The sequence below is a fragment of the Carica papaya genome, chromosome 5 (genome assembly GCF_054855325.1).
Source record: "Carica papaya isolate Zhongbai chromosome 5, ASM5485532v1, whole genome shotgun sequence".
In the NCBI taxonomy this organism is placed as follows: domain Eukaryota; kingdom Viridiplantae; phylum Streptophyta; class Magnoliopsida; order Brassicales; family Caricaceae; genus Carica; species Carica papaya.
Genome location: NC_142313.1, coordinates 36,878,668 through 36,895,525, shown reverse-complemented (window position 1 = coordinate 36,895,525; position 16,858 = coordinate 36,878,668). Strand labels below are relative to the sequence as shown.

Here is a 16,858-nt window from a genome sequence, read left to right as displayed (position 1 = left end):
GGTTTGCTGGTTTAATTACAAATGTGAGTCACGCCGCCGAGGCATTTTACTCGATATTAGAACGAGAATGAGAGGTGCAATGTGCACGCACAAGGAAAACAATGATAGAAAGGGGAGGGGATGAGAAGGAGTGTATGTATTTGCAGTGCGGAATCATACAGGTGCGATCATACCAGCACTAATGCACTGGATCACATCAGAACTCCGCAGTTATGTGTGCTTGGGCAAGAGTAGTACTAGGATGGGTGACCTCCTGGGAAGTACTCGTGTTGTACCCATTTTTTTGCAGATAGATCGTTCGACGTTACGTGCGACTAGAATTATGGTCCGCTGGTTTATTTGCAAATATGAGTCACGTCGCCGGGGCATTTTACTTGATATTTGAACGAGAAAGAGAGGTGCAATGTGCAAGCACAAGGAAATAAATGACAGGATGGGGGAGGGAAGGAGGAGTCTATGCATTTGTAGTGCAGAATAAAACAGGTGCGATCATACAAGCACTAATGCATCGGATCCCATCAGAACTCCGCATTTAATTGTGCTTGGGCGAGAGTTGCACTCGGATGGGTGACCTCCTCAGAAGTACTCGTGTTGCACCCATTTTTTTGCAGATGAGTCGTTTGATCTTACGCATGACTGGAACTATGGTCCGCTGGTTTATTCACAAATGTGAGTCACGGTGCCGGGGTATTTTTTTTTATATTAGAACGAGAAGGAGAGGTGCAGTGTGCACGCACAATGAAAGAAATGACAGGATAGGGAGGGAAGGAGAATTAATGTATGTATTTGCAGCGTAGAATAAAACAGGTGAGATCATACTAGGACAAATGCACGGGATCCCATCAGAACTCCGCAATTAAGTGTGTTTGGTCGAGAGTAGCAATAGGATGGGTGACCTCCTGGGAAGTACTCGTGTTGCACTGATTTTTTTGCAAATAGGTCGTTCGAAGTTACGTGCGACTGAAATTATGGTCTGCTGGTTTATTCGAAAATTTTAGTCACGGCGCCGGGGCATTTTACTTGATATTAGAACGAGAAGGAGATGTGCAGTGTGCACGCACAAGGAAATAAATGACGGGAGGGGGGAGGGAAGGAGAAGGAGGGTATGTATTTGCAGCGCGTAATGAAAGATGTGCAATCATAGCAGCACTAATGCACCAGATCCCAATCAGAACCCCGCAGTTAAATATTCTTAGGCGAGTATAATACTATGATGGGTGACCTCCTAGGAAGTCCTCGTGTTGCAATAATTTTTTTGCAGATGGGTCGTTCGACGTTACGCGCGAGTAGAACTATGATCCGCTGGTTTATTCGCAAATATGAGTCACGGGACAAGGCCATTTTTATTGATATTAGAACGAGAAGGAGAGGTGCAGTGTGCACACACAAGGAAACAAATGACGGGAGGGGAAAGGAAGGAGAAGGAGTGTATGTATTTGCAACGCAAAATAAAACAGGTGTAATCATGTTAGGACTAATGCACTGGATCCCATCATGTTAGGACTAATGCACTGGCGATAATAGTACTAGGATGCGTGACCTCTTGGGAAGTACTCGTGTTGCACCCATTTTTTGCAGATAGGTCATTCGACGTTATGCGCGACTAGAACTATGGTCCGCTGGTTTATCCGCAAATGTGAGTCACGGCGTCGGGAAATTTTTCTTGATATTAGAACGAGAATGAGAGGTGCAGTGTGAACGCACAAGGAAATAAATGACGGGAGGGGGAAGGAAGGAGGAGTCTATGTATTTGCAATGCAGAATGAAATAGGTGCGATCATACCAGCACTAATGCACTGAATCCCATCAGAACTACGCATTAAAGTGTGTTTGGGAAAGAGTAGTACTAGGATGGGTGACCTCCTCAGAAGTACTTGTGCTGCACCTATTTTTTTACAGATGGGTCGTACGACGTTAAGTACGACTGGATCTATGGTCCACTGGTTTATGTGAGTCACGGCGCCGAGACATTTTACTTGATATTAGAAGGAGAATGAGAGGTGCAGTGTGCACGCACAAGGAAACAAATGACAGGAGTGGGAAGGGAATGAGAAGGAGTGTATGTATTTGCAGTCAGAATAAAACAAGTGTCATTATACCATCACTAATTCACCAGATCCCATCAGAACTCCACAGTTAAATGTGCTTGGGCGAGTGTAGTACTAGGAGTTGTGACCTCCTAAGAAGTCTTCGTGTTGCACCTATTTTTTTAATATGGGGCGTTCGACGCTCCACGTGACTTGAATTATAGTCCGCTGGTTTATTCACAAATGTGAGTCACGTCGCCGGAGCATTTTACTTGATATTAGAATGAGAAAGAGAAGTGCAGTGTGCACGCACAATGAAACAAATGACAGGAGGGGGGAGGAAGGAGGGGGGAGGAAGGAGAGGGAGTGTATGTATTTGCAGTGCAGAACGAAATAGGTGCGATCATACCTGCACTAATGCACCGGATCTCATCAGAACTCTGCATTTAAGTGTGCTTGGGCGAGAGTAGTACTAGGATGGTTGACTTCCTAGGAAGTCCTCCTGTTGCTCCCATTTTATTGCAGATGGGTCATTCGACGTTACGCGCGACTGGAACCATAGTCCGTTGGTTTATTCACAAATGTGAGTCACGGCGCCGGGACATTTTACTTGATATTAGAACGAGAAGGAGAGATGCAGTGTGCACGCACAAAGAAACAAATGACAGGAGGGTGGAGGGAAGGAGAAGGTGTGTATGTATTTGCAGTGCGTAATGAAACAGGTGCGATCATACTAGCACTAATGCACCGGATCCTATTAGAACTCCACAGTTATGTGTGCTTGGGCGAGAGTAGTACTAGGATGGGTGACCTCTTGGGAAATCCTCGTGTTGCACCAATTTTTTTGTAGATGGATCATTTGATGTTACGCATGACTAGAACTATGTTTCGCTGGTTTATTCGCAAATGTGAGTTAAGGCACTGGGGTATTTTCCTTGATATTATAACGATAAGCAGAGATGCAACGTGCATGAACAAGGAAACAAATGATGGGAGGGGGACAGAAGCAGAAGGAGTGTATGTATTTGCAACGCGGAATGAAACAAGTGCGATCATACCAGCACTAATGCATCGGATCCCATCAGAACTCTGTAGTTATGTGTGCTTGGGCAAGAGTAGTAGTAGGATGGGTGACCTCCTAGGAAGTACTCATGTTGCACCTACTTTTTTGCAGATAGGTTGTTCGACGTTACGCGCGACTGGAACTATGGTCCGCTAGTTTATTCGCAAATATGAGTCATGGCGCCGGGATATTTTACTTGATATTAAAATGAGAAGAAGGGGTGCAGTGTGCACGCACAAGAAAACAAATGATTGGAGGGTGGAGGGAAGGAGAAGCTGTGTTTGTATTTGCAGCGCGGAATGAAACAGGTGCAATCATACTAGCACTAATGCACCGGATCCCATTAGAACTCCGCAGTTATGTGTGTTTGGGCGAGAGTAGTACTAGGATGGGTGACGTCTTGGGAAGTCCTCGTGTTGCAACCATTTTTTTGCAGATGAGTCGTTCGACATTACGCGAAACTGGAACTATGGTCTGTTGGTTTATTCGCAAATGTGAGTCAAGGCGGCGCAGTATTTTACTTGATATTAGAAAGAGAAGCAGATGTGCAATGTGCACACACAAAGAAACAAATGACGGGAGAGGGGAAGGAAGGAGAAAGAGTGTTTGTATTTACAGTGCAGAATGAAATAGGTCCGATAATGCTAGCACTAATTCACTGGATCCCATCAGAACTTCGCAGTTAAGTGTGCTTCAGCGAGAGTAGTATTAGGATGGGTGACCTCCTGGAAAGTACTTGTGTTGCACTCATATTTTTTGTAGATTGGTCGTTCGACGTTACGCGCTACTGAATTACGATCCGCTGGTTTTTTCGTAAATGTGAGTAATGACGCCGAGACTTTTTACTTGATATTAGAATGAGAAGGAGAGGTGAAGTGTGCAAGCACAAGGAAACAAATGATGGGAGGGGGTAGGGAATGAGATGGAGTGTATGTATTTGCAGCGCAGAATGAAACATGTGTAATCATACCAGCACTAATATACCGGATCCCATCAGAACTCCGCATTTAAGTTTGCTTGGGCGAGAGTAGTATTAGGATGGGTGACCTCCTCGGAATTACTCATGATGCACCCATTTTTTTACAGATGGGTCGCTCGACGTTACACGCGACTAGAACTATGGTCTGCTGGTTTATTCGCAAATGTCAGTCATAGTGCAAAGCCATTTTACTTGATATTAGAACAAGAAGGAGAGGTGCAGTGTGCACGCACAAGGAAATAAATGACTGGAAGGGGGTGGGAAGGAGAAGGAGTGTATGTATTTGCAGTGTGGAAGCAAACAGGTGCGATCATACCAGCACTAATGCATCGAATCCCATCAGAACTTCGAAGTTAAGCGTGCTTGGGCGAGAATAGTACTAGGATTGGTGACCTCTTGGGAAATCCTCGTATTGCACCATTTTTTTTGCAAATGGATCGTTCGACGTTACGCGCGACTAGAACTATGATCCGCGTGTTGCAACCATTTTTTTACAGATTGGTCGTTCGACGTTACACGCAATTGGAACTATAATCCGTTGGTTTATTCGCAAATGTGAATCACGGCGTCGAGGCATTTTACTCAAAATTAGAATGAGAATGAGAGGTGTAGTGTGCATGCATAAGCAAACAAATGACGGTAGGGGGGAGGGAAGGAGAAGGAGTGTATTTATTTGCAGCGCGGAATGAAAGAAGTGCGATCATACCAGCACTAATGCACCAGATCCCATCAGAACTCTGCATTTAAGTGTGCTTGGACGAGAGTAGTACTAGGATAGGTGACCTCCTGGGAAGTACTCGTGTTGCACCCATTTTTTTGCAGATGGATCGTTCGATGTTACGCGCGATTAGAACTATAGTCCACTGGTTTATTCGCAAATGTAAGTCACGACGTCAGGGCATTTTACTTGATATTAGAAGGAGAATGAGAGGTGCAGTGTGCACGCACAAAGAAACAAATGAGGGGAAGGGGGAGGAAAGGTGAAGGAGTGTATGTATTTACAGTGCGAAATGAAACAAGTGCGATCATACCAGCACTAATGCACCGGATCCCGTCAGAACTCCGTAGTTAAGTGTGCTCTGGCCAGAGTTGTACTTAAATGGGTGACCTCCTGGGAAATACTCGTGTTGCACTCATTTTTTTACAGATGGGTCGTTCGACATTACGAGCGATTGGAATTATGGTTCGCTGGTTTATTCGCAAATGTGAGTCACGGCACCGGGGCATTTTACTCCATATTAGAACGAGAATGAGAAGTGCAGTGTGCACGCACAAAGAAACAAATGATGGGAGGGGGGAGGGAAGGAAAAGGAGTGTATGTAATTGCAGCACGGAATGAAACAAGTGCGATCACAGCAACACTAATGCACCGAATCTCATCAGAACTCCACAGTTAAGTTTGCTTGGGCGATAGTAGTGCTAGGATTGTTAACCTCTATAGAAGTTCTCGTGTTGCACCAATTTTTTTACAGATTTGTCATTCGACATTACGCGCGACTGGAACTATGGTCTACTAGTTTATTCATAATTGTGATCCATGGCACCGGAGCATTTTACTTGATATTAGAACGAGAAGGAGAGGTGCAATATGCATGCACAAGGAAACAAATGAGGGGAGGGGGGAGGAGAGGAGAAGTATTGTATGTATTTGTAGTGCAAAATGAAACAGGTGTGATCATACCAGCAGTAATGCACCGGATCCCATCAGAACTCCGTAGTTAAGTGTGCTCGGGCCAGAGTTATACTCGGATGGGTGACCTCGTGGGAAGTACTCGTGTTGCACCCATTTTTTTGCAGATGGGTCGTTCGACATTATGCGTGACTGGAACTATGGTCTGCTGGTTTATTCGCAAATGTAAGTCACGGCGTCAGGGCATTTTACTATATATTAGAACGAGAAGGAGATGTGCAGTGTGCACGCACAAGAAAACAAATGACGGGAGGGGGGAGGGAAGGAGAAGGAGTGTATGTATTTGCAGCGCAGAATGAAACAGATGCCATTATACCATCACTAATTCACCAAATCCCATCAAAACTCCGTAGTTAAATGTGCTTGTGCGAGTGTAGTACTTGGAGTGGTGACCTCCTAGGAAATCCTCGTGTTGTACCTATTTTTTTCAGATGGGGCGTTCGACCTTATGCGCGACTGGAACTATGGTCTACTGGTTTATTCGCAAATGTGAGTCAAGGTGCTGGGGTATTTTACTTGATATTAGAAAGAGAAGCAGAGGTACAGTGTGCACGCAAAAGGAAACAAATGACAGGAGGGGAGAGGGAAGGAGAAGAAGTGTATGTATTTGCAGCGCGGAATGAAACAGGCGTGATCATGCCAGCACTAATTCACTAGATCCCATCAAAACTCCAATTTTAAATGTGCTTGGGCGAGAGTAGTATTAGGATGGGTGACCTCCTGGGAAGTACTAGTGTTGCACCCATTTTTTTGCAGATCGGTCGTTTGACGTTACGCGGTATTGGAACTATGGTCTGCTGATTTATTCGCAAATGTGAGTCACAGCATCGTAGCATTTTATTTGATATTAGAACGAGATGGATAAGTGCAGTGTGCACACAAAAGGAAACAAATGACGGAAGGGGGGAGGGAAGGAGGAGTGTATGTATTTGCAACGTGGAATAAAACAGGCGCGGTCATACCAGCAATAATCCACCGGATTCCATCAGAACTTCGCATTTAAGTGAGCTTGGGCGAGAGTAGTACTAGGATGGGTGACCTCCTAGGAAGTTCTCGTGTTGTACCTATTTTTTTGCAGATGGGTCATTCGATGTTACGCACGACTGAAACTATGGTCTGCTGGTTTATTCGCAAATGTGAGTCATAGCACTGGGGCATTTTAGTTGATATTAGAACGGAAAAGAGATGTGCAGTGTGCACGCACAAGGAAAAAAAGACAGGAGGGGGAGGGAAGGAGCAGGAGTGTATGTATTTACAGCGCAGAATAAACAGGTGCGATAATGCTAGGACTAGTGCACTGAATCCCATCAGAACTCCACAGTTAAGTGTGTTTAGGCGAGAGTAGTACTAAGATGGGTGACCATCTAGGAAGTACTCGTGTTGCACCCATTTTTTTGTAGATAAGTCGTTCGACGTTACGCTTGACTAAAACTATGGTCCGCTGGTTTATTCACAAATGTGAGTCACCGCGACGGGACATTTTTTTTGATATTAGAACGAGAAGGAGAGGTGCAATGTGCACGCACAAGGAAACAAATGACGGGAGGGGGGAGGGAAGGAGAAGGAGTGTGTGTATTTGTAACGCAAATAGAAAGATGTGCGATCATAGCAGCATTAATGCACTGGATCCCATCAGAACTCCACAGTTAAGTATGCTTTGGCGAGAGTAGTACTAGGATGGGTGACCTCCTAGGAAGTCCGCGTGTTGCAACCATTTTATTGCAAATGGGTCGTTCGATGTTACGCGCGACTAGAACTATGGTCTGCTAGTTTATTCGTAAATGTGAGTCACGGCGCCGGGACATTTTACTTGATATTAGAACGAGAATGAGAGGTGCAGTGTGCAAGCACAAGGAAATAAATGAGGGGTGGGGGGAGGGAAGGAGAAGGAGTGTATGTATTTGCAGGGTGGAATAAAAGATGTGCGATCATACCAGCACTAATGCACCGGATCCCATCAGAACTTCGCAGTTAAGTGTGCTTGGCGTGAGTAGTACTAGGATGGGTGACCCCCAAGGAAGTCCTCGTGTTGCACCCATTTTTTTAAAAATGGGTCGTTCGACATTACGCACGACTGGAACTATGCTCCACTGGTTTATTCGCAAATGTGAGTTACGGCGCCGGGGCATTTTACTTGATATTAGAACGAGAAGGAGAGATGCAGTGTGCACGCACAAGGAAACAAATGACGGGAGGGGGGAGGGAAGGAGAAGGAGTGTATGTGTTTGCAGGGCGAAATGAAAGATGTGTGATCATACCAGTACTAATGCACCGAATCCACTCAGAACCCCACAGTTAAGTGTGCTTGGCGAGAGTAGTACTAGGATGGGTGACCTCTTAAGAAGTCCTCGTGTTGCATCCATTTTTTTGTCGATGGGTCGTTTGACGTTACGTACGACTGGAACTATATTCCACTGGTTTATTCGTAAATGTGAGTCACGACACCGGGGCATTTTACTTGAAATTAGAACGCGAAGGAGAGTTGTAGTGTGCACGCACAAGGAAACAAATGACTTGAGGGGGGAGGGAAGGAGAAGGAGTGTATGTATTTAGAGCGCAAAATGAAATAGGTGCCATTATATCATCACTAATTCACCGGATCCCATCAGAACTCCGCAGTTAAATGTGCTTGGGCGAGTGTAGTAGTAGAAGTGGTGACATTTTGGGTAGTCCTCGTGTTGCACCTATTTTTCTCATATGGGACGTTTGACGTTATGCGCGGTTGGAACTATCGTCCGCTGGTTTATTCCCAAATGTGAGTCACAGCACCGAGGTATTTTACTTGATATTAGAACGAGAAGGAGAGGTGCAGTGTGCACGCACAAGGAAACAAATGACGGGAGGGAGGAGGGAAGGAGAAGGAGTCTATGTATTTGTAGTGCGAAATGAAAGATGTGTGATCATACCATCACTAATGATCCGAATTTCATCAGAATTCCGTAGTTAAGTGTGCTTGGACGAGAGTAGTACTAGGATGGGTGACCTCTTGGGAAGTCTCCGTGTTCCACCCATTTTTTTGCAGATGGGTCGTTCGACGTTACGCACGATTGGAACTATGGTCCGCTGGTTTATTCGTAAATTTGAATCACGGTGCCGGGGTATTTTACTTGATATTAGAATGAGAAGGAGGGGTGCAGTGTGCACGCACAAGGAAACAAATGATGGGAGGGGGGAGGGAAGGAGAAGGAGTGTATCTATTTGCAGCGGAACTTAAAACAAGTGCGATCATACTAGCATTAAGTGTGCTTGGGCGAGAGTAGTACTAAGATGGGTGACCTCATGGGAAGTCCTTGTGTTGCACCCATTTTTTACAGATGGGTCCTTCGACGTTACGCACGACTAGAACTATAGTTCGCTGGTTTATTCACAAATATGAGTCACGGCACCAGGGCATTTTACTTGATATTAGAACGAGAAAAAGAGGTGCAGTGTGCACGCACAAAGAAACAAATTACGGGAGGGGAGAGGGAAGGAGATGGAGTGTATGTATTTATAGCACAAAATCAAAAAGGTGCGATTATACCAGCACTAATGCACCGGATCCCATCAGAACTCCGCAGTTAAGTGTGTTTGGGCGAGAGTAGTACTAAGATGGGTGATCTCCTGGGAAGTTCTCGTGTTGCACCCTTCTTTTTGCAGACAGGGCCTCAAACATTCAACTGGACCGGAGTGATGGTCCGCTGTTTCATTTGCAAACGTGAGTCACAGAACCAAAGCATTTTTATTAATATTTTTCCAACATTCAATTAAAGCTCATAACGTAATGAGAGTGTCATTGCGAGTATCTTAAATAATAGAACAACAAAAAAAGAGAGGCGGCAGGCAATCCGTTAATATGGGCATCAGTCGAGATGGGTCGTTCGACGTTACGCGCGACTGGAACTTTGGTTTGCTGGTTTATTTGCAAATGTGAGTTATGGCGCCGGGGCATTTTACTTGATATTAGAACAAGAATGAGAGGTGCAGTGTGCACGCAGAAGGAAACAAATGACGGGAGGAGTGAGGGAAGGAGAAGGAGTGTATGTATTTGCAACGAAAAACGAAAGATGTGCGATCATAACAGCACTAATGCACCAGATCCCATCAGAACTCTGCAGTTAAGCATGCTTGGGCGAGAGTAGTACTAGGATGGGTGATCTCCTAGGAAGTCCTCGTGTTTCAATGATGTTCTTACAGATGAGTCGTTAGACGTTACGCGTGACCGGAGTTATGGTCTGCTAGTTTATTCGCAAATGTGAGTCACGGCGCTAAAAAATTTTAGTTGATATTAGAATGAGAAGGAGGGGTGCAGTGTGCACGCACAAGGAAACAAATGACGGGAGGGGGGAGGGAAGAAGAAGGACTGTATGTATTTGCAGCAAAGAATAAAACAGGTGAGATCATACCAGCACTAATGGATTGGATCCCTTCTAAACTCGGCAGTTAAGTGTGCTTGGGCGAGAGTTATACTTGGATGGGTGACCTCCTGGGACGTACACGTGTTGCACCCATTTTTTTTGCAGATTGGTCATTCGACGTTATGTGCGACTGGAATTATGGTCCGCTGATTTAATCGCAAATGTAAGTCATGGCGCTGATGCATTTTACTTGATATTAAAACACGAAGGAGTGTATGTATTTGCAGCACGGAATGAAAGATGTGCGATTATAGCAGCACTAATGCATAAGATCCCATTAGAACTTCACAGTTAAGTATGCTTGGGCGAGAGTAGTACTAGGATGGGTGACCTCTTGGGAAGTCCTCGTGTTGTAACTATCTTTTTGCAAATGGGTCGTTCGCCTTTACGTGTGACTGGATTTATGGTCCGCTGGTTTATTCGCAAATGTGAGTCACAGCTCCGGGGCATTTTGCTTGATATTAGAACGAGAATGAGAGGTGCAATGTGCACGCACAAGGAAACAAATGACGGGAGGGGAGAGAGAATGAGATGGAGTGGATGTATTTACAACACGGAATGAAAGATGTGCGATCATACCAGCACTAATGCATCGGATCCCATCAGAACTCCGCAGTTAAGTTTACTTGGGCAAGAGTAGTACTTGGATGGTTGACCTTTTGGGAAGTACTCGTGTTGCACCTATTTTTTTACAGATGGGTCATTCGACGTTACGCGCGACTAGAGCTATGGTCCGCTAGCTTATTCACAAATGTGAGTCAAGTCGCCGGGTTATTTTACTTGGTATTAGAACTAGTAGGAGAGGTGCGGTGTCCACGTAGAAGGAAACAAATGACGGGAGGGGGAGGGAAGGAGAAGGAGTGCATGTATTTGCAGCGCAGAATGAAACTGATGCGATCATACCAGCACTAATGCACCGGATCCCATCAGAACTCTGCAGTTAAGTTTTCTTGGGCGAGAGTAGTACTAGGATGGTGACTTCCTGAGAAGTCCTCGTGTTGCACCCGTCTTTTTCTTAATATTTTTCGTGCATCTATTTATAGTCCACCACGTGATAAGAGTGTCATTACGAGCATCGTGAATAATTGAACAAGCAAAACAGAGGTGCGACGGGCGGTTCGTTCATTTGGGCATGAATCGAGGCAACGGTGCATTTTGCTTGATATTACAACTAGAAGTAGAGGTGCGGTGTCCACACAAAGCGAAACAAATGATGGGAGGGGGGAGGAAAAGAGAAGGGGTATATTTATTTGAAGTGAGGAATAGGATGGGTAGAATCATACTAGCACTAATACATCGTATCCCTTCATTATCTTCAGTTAAGCATGTTTGAGCGAGAGTAGTACTAGGATGAGTGACCTACTAGGAAGTGCTTGTGTTGCACCCGTCTTTTTGCGGATAGGGCACCAAACGTTACACGCGACCGGAGCCATAGTCCGCTGGTTCATTTACCGTCGTGAGTCGACGCGCTGGAACATTTTGCTTATTTTTTTTTGTGCACTCATTTATAATCCACACATAATAAGAGAGTCATTACGAGCATCTTACATAGTAGAATAACGAAAAAAAAAGGTGTGGAGGGTGGTCCTTTAATCTGGGCATAAGTCGAGGCATTGGGGCATTTTGCTTGATATTAGAACTAGAAACAGAGATGTAGTATGCGCCCACAGCAAAAAAAATGGCAGAAGAGGGAAGGAAAGGAGAAGGAGTATATGTATTTGCAATGCGAGATGTAAGGGGTGCGATCATACCAGCACTAATGCACCGGATCCCATCGAACTATGCAGTTAAGCATGCTTGGGCGAGAGTAGTACTAGGATCGATAGCCTCCTGAGAAGTTCTCGTGTTGCACTGTCTTTTTGCAAATGGGGCGTAAAACGATACATGTGATCGGAGCCACAATCTGCTAGCGTGAGTCGCGTCGCCAGAAAATTTTGCTTACTATTTTTTCGTGCATTCATTTATAGTCTACCACGTGATAAGAGTGTCATTATGAGATCTTACATAGTAGAATAAAGAAAAATGAGGTATGGCGGGCGATCCTTTCTTCTGGCGTGAATCGAGGTGTCGGCGCATTTCGCTTGATATTAGAACTATAAACAAAGGTCTGGTGTGCGCGCACAGCGAAAAAAATGACGGGTGGGGGGAGGGAAGGTGAAGGGGTATATGTATTTGCAGCGGGAAATGGAAGGAGTGCAATCATATTAACATTAATACACTGGATCCCATCGAACTCCATAGTTAAGCGTGCTTGGGCGAGAGTAGTACTAGGATGGGTGAACTCTTGGGAAGTTCTCTTGTTGCACTCGTCTTTTTGTAGACGAGTCGTCAAAAGTTACGCACGATCGGAGCCACAGTTCGCCGACATGAGTAGCGACGTTGAAATATTTTGCTTAATATTTTACATGCATTTATTTGTAGTCCACCACATGATAAGAGTCTCATTGCGAGAGTCTTACATAGTAGAACGACGAAAAAAGAGGCACAGCGGGCCTCCGTTCTTCTGGGCGTGAGTCAAAGCGACATGGCATTTCGCTCTATATTAGAACTAGAAGCAGAGATGCAGTATGCTCGCACAGCGAAATAAATGATGGGAGGGGGAGGGAAGGAGAAGGGCTATATATATTTGCAGTGGGGAATGGAATAGTTGCAATCATACAAACACTAATGCACAGGATCCCATCAGAACTCTGTAGTCAAGCGTGCTTGGCTGAGATTAGTTATAGGATGGGTGACCTCCTGGAAAGTCCTCATGTTGAACCCCTCTTTTTGTAGATGGGGTGTTAAACGTTAACTGCGATCAGAGCCACAGTCTACCGGTGTGAGTCGCAGGGCCTGAAAATTTTGCTTAATATTTTTCGTGCATTCATTTATAGTCCACCACGTGATAAGAGTGTCATTACGAGTATCTTACATAGTATAACAATGAAAAAAGAGGTACGGCGGGCAATCCATTCATCTGGGCGTGAGTCAAGGTGCTGGGGTATTTCGCTTGATATTAGAACTAGAAACAGAGGTGTGGTGCGTGCGCACAACGAAACAAATGACGGGAGGGGGGAGGGAAGGAGAAGGGGTATATGTACTTGCAGCGTGGAATGGAAGGGTTGCGAGCATACCTGCACTAATGCACAGGATCCCATCGAATTTCGTAGTAAAGTGTGCTTGGGCAGAAGTAGTACTAGGATGGGTGACATCCTAGAAAGTTCTCATGTTCCACTCGTTTTTTTGCTGAAGAGACGTTAAACATTATGCGCGATCAAAGCCATTGTCCCTCGAAGTGAGTCGCAACGCCAAGACATTTTTCTTAATATTTTTCGTGTATTCATTTATAGTTCACCACGTGATAAGAGTGTCATTACGAGCATCTTAAATAGTATAATAACGAAAAATGAGGTGCAGGGGGTAGTCCGTTCATCTAGGCGTGAGTCGAGGTGCCGGAGCATTTTGCTCTATGTTAGAACTATAAGCAGAGGTGCAGTGTTCATGCATAGTGAAACAAATAATAGGGAGGGAGAAGGGGTATATGTATTTGTATCGCAAAATAGAAGAGGTGCGATCATACTAGCACTAATGCACCGGATCCCATCGAACTCCGTAGTTCAGCGTGCTTTGATGAGAGTAGTACTAGGATGGGTGATCTTTTGGGAAGTCTTCATGTTGCGCCCGTCTTTTTACGGATGGGGTGTTAAATGTTATACGCAATAGGAGCCATAGTCTACCGGCATGAGTCATGGCGCCAGATTTTTCATGCATTCATTTATAGTCCATCACGAGATAAGAATGTCATTACGATTATCTTACATAGTAGAACAATGAAAATAGAGTTGTGGCTGGCGGTCTGTTCATCTTGGCATGAGCCGAGATTCCTTGGTATTTCGCTCTAAATTAGAACTAGAAATAGAGGTGCGGTGTGCGCGCATAACGAAATAAATGATGAGATGGGAAAGGGAAGGAGAAGTGGTATATGTATTTGCAGCGTAGAATGGAAGGGGTGTGATTATACCAGCACTAATGCATCGGATCCCATCGAACTTCGTAGTTAATCGTGCTTGGGCGAGAGTAGTACTAGGATGGATGATCTCCTAAGAAGTTCTCATGTTGCACCTTTTTTTTTGCAGGTGGGGCGTTAAATGTTTCGCGGGACTAGAGCGACATTGGCAGGTTAATTCGTAAACGTGAGTCACGGAGCGAGAGCAATTTACTTAATATTATTCGTGCATTCAATTATCGCCCACTATGTGATAAGATTATTATTACGAGCATCTTACATAGTAGAACAACAAAAAAGGAGGTGCGGCGTGTGTTCCGTTTATATAGACATGAGTTGAGACGCTGGGGCATTTCGATCGATAATAGAACTAGAAGCAGAGGTGCGTTGTGCGCATAGCGAAACAAATGACGGGAAGGGAGAGGGAAGGAGAAGGAATATATGTCTTTGCGGCGCAAATTAGAAGGGGTGCGATCATACCTGCACTAGTTCACGGGATCCATCAGAACTTTGCAGTTGAGCGTGTTTGGGCGAAAGTAGTTCTCTTGGGAAGCACTCATGTTGTACCCTTTTTTTTTTCAAACGGGGCGTTAAATGTTACGCGGGACTGAAGCGACGGTCCGCCTGTTCATTCACAAATGTGAGTCACAGTGCCGGGGTATTTTGCTTAATACTTTTCGTGCATTCAATTAAATCCCATCACGTGATGAGAGTGCCATTGCGAGCATCTTAAACAGTAGAACAACGAAAAATGAGGTACGACAGGTGATCCATTCATATGGGCATGAGTGGAGGTGCCATGGCATTTCACTCGATATTAGAACTAGAAGCAAAGGTGAGTTGTACGCACAGCGAAATAAATGATAGGAAGGGAGAGGGAAGGAGAAGTGGAATATGTCTTTGCAGCGCAAATTAGAAGGGGTGCGATCATACCAGCACTTGTTCACCGGATCCTATCAGAACTCCACAGTCAAGCGTGCTTAGGCGAGAGTAGTACTAGGATAGGTGACCTCTTAGGAAGTACTCGTGTTGCACCCTTCTTTTTGTAGATGGGGCATTAAATGTTACGCGGGACTAGAGCGACGGTTCGGCGGTTCATTCACAAACGTGAGTTGGTGCTGAAAAATTTTGCTTAATATTTTTCGTGCATTCAATTAAAGCCCATCACGTGTTGAGAGTGTTATTGCGAGCATCTTACATAGTAGAACAATAAAAAAAGAGGTGCAGTGGGTGTTTCACATAGACATAAGTCGAGGCACCGGGGTATTTCGCTCGATATTAGAACTAGAAGCAGAGGTGAGTTGCGCGCACAGCGAAATAAATGATGGGAAGGGGAAGGGTATATTGGTTTGCGGCGCAAACCAAAACGATTGCGCATACCAGCACTAGTTCATCGGATCCCATCAGAATTCTACAGTCAAGCGTTCTTGGGCGAGAGTAGTACTAGTATGCGTGACCTTCTAGGAAGTTCTCGTGTTGCACCCTTCTTTCTACAGATGGGGCGTTAAATATTATGCGGGACCAGAGTGATGATCCGCCGGGGCATTTTGCTTAATATTTTTTACATATTCAATTAAAACCAATAACGTGATAAAAGTGTCATTGCGAGCACCTTACATAATATAACAACAAAAAATGAGGTGTGGTGGGTGATCCGTTCATATGGACATGAGTCGAGGCGCCGGGGCATTTCGCTTAACATTAGAACTAGAAGAAGAAGTGAGGTGCGCGTACAGTGAATCAAATAACATGAGGGGAGAGGGAAGGAGAAGGGGTATATGTGTTTGCAGTGCAAACAAGAAAGGGTGCGATCATACCAGCACTAGTTCACCGAATCCCATCGGAACTCTGCAGTTATGTGTGCTTGGGCGAGAGTAGTACTAGGATGGGTTACCTCCTGGGAAGCTCTCGGCTCTCGTGTTGCATCCTTCCTTTTTCAGACTTGGCATTAAACGTTATGCGGGACCGGAGTGACGGTCCACCGGTTCATTCGCAAATGTGAGTCACGGCGCGGGGATATTTTGTTTAATATTTTTCACGCATTCAATTATAACTCATCATGGAATAAGAGTGTCTGCGAGCATATTACATAGTAGAACAATAAAAAACAAGGTATGACGCTATCCGTTCATATGGGCACAGGTCGAGGCACCGGGATATTTCGCTTGATATTAAAATTAGATGCAGAGGAGAGGTGCGTGCACAGCAAAACAAATGACGGGAGGGGAGAGTGAAGGAGAAGGGGTATATGCACTTGCGGTGCAAACTAGAACGGGTGCGATCATACCAGCACTAGTACACCAGATCCCATCTTAACTCCATAGTTAAGCGTGCTTGGGCGAGAGTAGTACGAGGATGGGTGATCTTCTCGGAAGTTCTTGTGTTGCACCCTTCTTTTTGCAGACAGGGCGTTAAACATTCAATTGGACCGGAGCGATGGTCCGCCGATTCATTTGCAAACATGAGTCATGGCACCGGGGCATTTTTCTAAATATTTTTTCAACATTCAATTAAAGCCCATCACATGATGAGAGTGTAATTGCGAGCATCTTAAATAGTATAACAACAAAAAACGAGAGGTGGCGGGCGTTGATATGGGCATGAGTCGAGATGGGTCGTTCGACGTACGTGTAACTAGAACTTTGGTCTGTTGGTTTATTCGCAAATGTGAGTCACGGCGCCAGAACATTTTACTTGACATTAGAACGAGAAAG

At 44.9% G+C, this 16,858-nt stretch overlaps 1 non-coding gene and 25 pseudogenes across 1 annotated transcript; all 26 read left to right on the top strand.

Annotated features, from left to right (window-relative positions):
* The first annotated feature begins 159 nt into the window (after nt 1–159).
* LOC148265977 (5S ribosomal RNA) lies at nt 160–278 on the top strand (annotated as a pseudogene).
* Nucleotides 279–2,422: 2,144 nt separating this feature from the next.
* On the top strand, nt 2,423–2,541 carry LOC148265976 (5S ribosomal RNA; annotated as a pseudogene).
* A 206-nt stretch (nt 2,542–2,747) lies between these two features.
* Nucleotides 2,748–2,866, top strand: LOC148265975 (5S ribosomal RNA; annotated as a pseudogene).
* A 205-nt stretch (nt 2,867–3,071) lies between these two features.
* LOC148265974 (5S ribosomal RNA) lies at nt 3,072–3,190 on the top strand (annotated as a pseudogene).
* Nucleotides 3,191–3,396: 206 nt separating this feature from the next.
* On the top strand, nt 3,397–3,515 carry LOC148265973 (5S ribosomal RNA; annotated as a pseudogene).
* A 531-nt stretch (nt 3,516–4,046) lies between these two features.
* Nucleotides 4,047–4,165, top strand: LOC148265972 (5S ribosomal RNA; annotated as a pseudogene).
* Nucleotides 4,166–4,371: 206 nt separating this feature from the next.
* LOC148265971 (5S ribosomal RNA) lies at nt 4,372–4,490 on the top strand (annotated as a pseudogene).
* A 271-nt stretch (nt 4,491–4,761) lies between these two features.
* Nucleotides 4,762–4,880, top strand: LOC148265970 (5S ribosomal RNA; annotated as a pseudogene).
* Nucleotides 4,881–5,086: 206 nt separating this feature from the next.
* Nucleotides 5,087–5,205, top strand: LOC148265969 (5S ribosomal RNA; annotated as a pseudogene).
* A 531-nt stretch (nt 5,206–5,736) lies between these two features.
* Nucleotides 5,737–5,855, top strand: LOC148265968 (5S ribosomal RNA; annotated as a pseudogene).
* An 852-nt stretch (nt 5,856–6,707) lies between these two features.
* On the top strand, nt 6,708–6,826 carry LOC148265967 (5S ribosomal RNA; annotated as a pseudogene).
* Nucleotides 6,827–7,029: 203 nt separating this feature from the next.
* On the top strand, nt 7,030–7,148 carry LOC148265966 (5S ribosomal RNA; annotated as a pseudogene).
* A 206-nt stretch (nt 7,149–7,354) lies between these two features.
* Nucleotides 7,355–7,473, top strand: LOC148265965 (5S ribosomal RNA; annotated as a pseudogene).
* A 206-nt stretch (nt 7,474–7,679) lies between these two features.
* Nucleotides 7,680–7,797, top strand: LOC148265964 (5S ribosomal RNA; annotated as a pseudogene).
* Nucleotides 7,798–8,327: 530 nt separating this feature from the next.
* LOC148265963 (5S ribosomal RNA) lies at nt 8,328–8,446 on the top strand (annotated as a pseudogene).
* An 822-nt stretch (nt 8,447–9,268) lies between these two features.
* LOC148265962 (5S ribosomal RNA) lies at nt 9,269–9,387 on the top strand. The gene has a single exon (XR_015819969.1). It is a non-coding gene; the product is annotated as a 5S ribosomal RNA (ribosomal RNA).
* Nucleotides 9,388–9,805: 418 nt separating this feature from the next.
* On the top strand, nt 9,806–9,924 carry LOC148265961 (5S ribosomal RNA; annotated as a pseudogene).
* A 797-nt stretch (nt 9,925–10,721) lies between these two features.
* On the top strand, nt 10,722–10,840 carry LOC148265960 (5S ribosomal RNA; annotated as a pseudogene).
* A 205-nt stretch (nt 10,841–11,045) lies between these two features.
* On the top strand, nt 11,046–11,163 carry LOC148265959 (5S ribosomal RNA; annotated as a pseudogene).
* Nucleotides 11,164–11,893: 730 nt separating this feature from the next.
* LOC148265958 (5S ribosomal RNA) lies at nt 11,894–12,011 on the top strand (annotated as a pseudogene).
* Nucleotides 12,012–12,347: 336 nt separating this feature from the next.
* LOC148265957 (5S ribosomal RNA) lies at nt 12,348–12,465 on the top strand (annotated as a pseudogene).
* A 1,239-nt stretch (nt 12,466–13,704) lies between these two features.
* LOC148265956 (5S ribosomal RNA) lies at nt 13,705–13,822 on the top strand (annotated as a pseudogene).
* Nucleotides 13,823–14,145: 323 nt separating this feature from the next.
* LOC148265955 (5S ribosomal RNA) lies at nt 14,146–14,263 on the top strand (annotated as a pseudogene).
* An 800-nt stretch (nt 14,264–15,063) lies between these two features.
* On the top strand, nt 15,064–15,182 carry LOC148265954 (5S ribosomal RNA; annotated as a pseudogene).
* Nucleotides 15,183–15,947: 765 nt separating this feature from the next.
* On the top strand, nt 15,948–16,073 carry LOC148265953 (5S ribosomal RNA; annotated as a pseudogene).
* Nucleotides 16,074–16,417: 344 nt separating this feature from the next.
* LOC148265952 (5S ribosomal RNA) lies at nt 16,418–16,536 on the top strand (annotated as a pseudogene).
* The last annotated feature ends 322 nt before the right edge of the window (nt 16,537–16,858 follow it).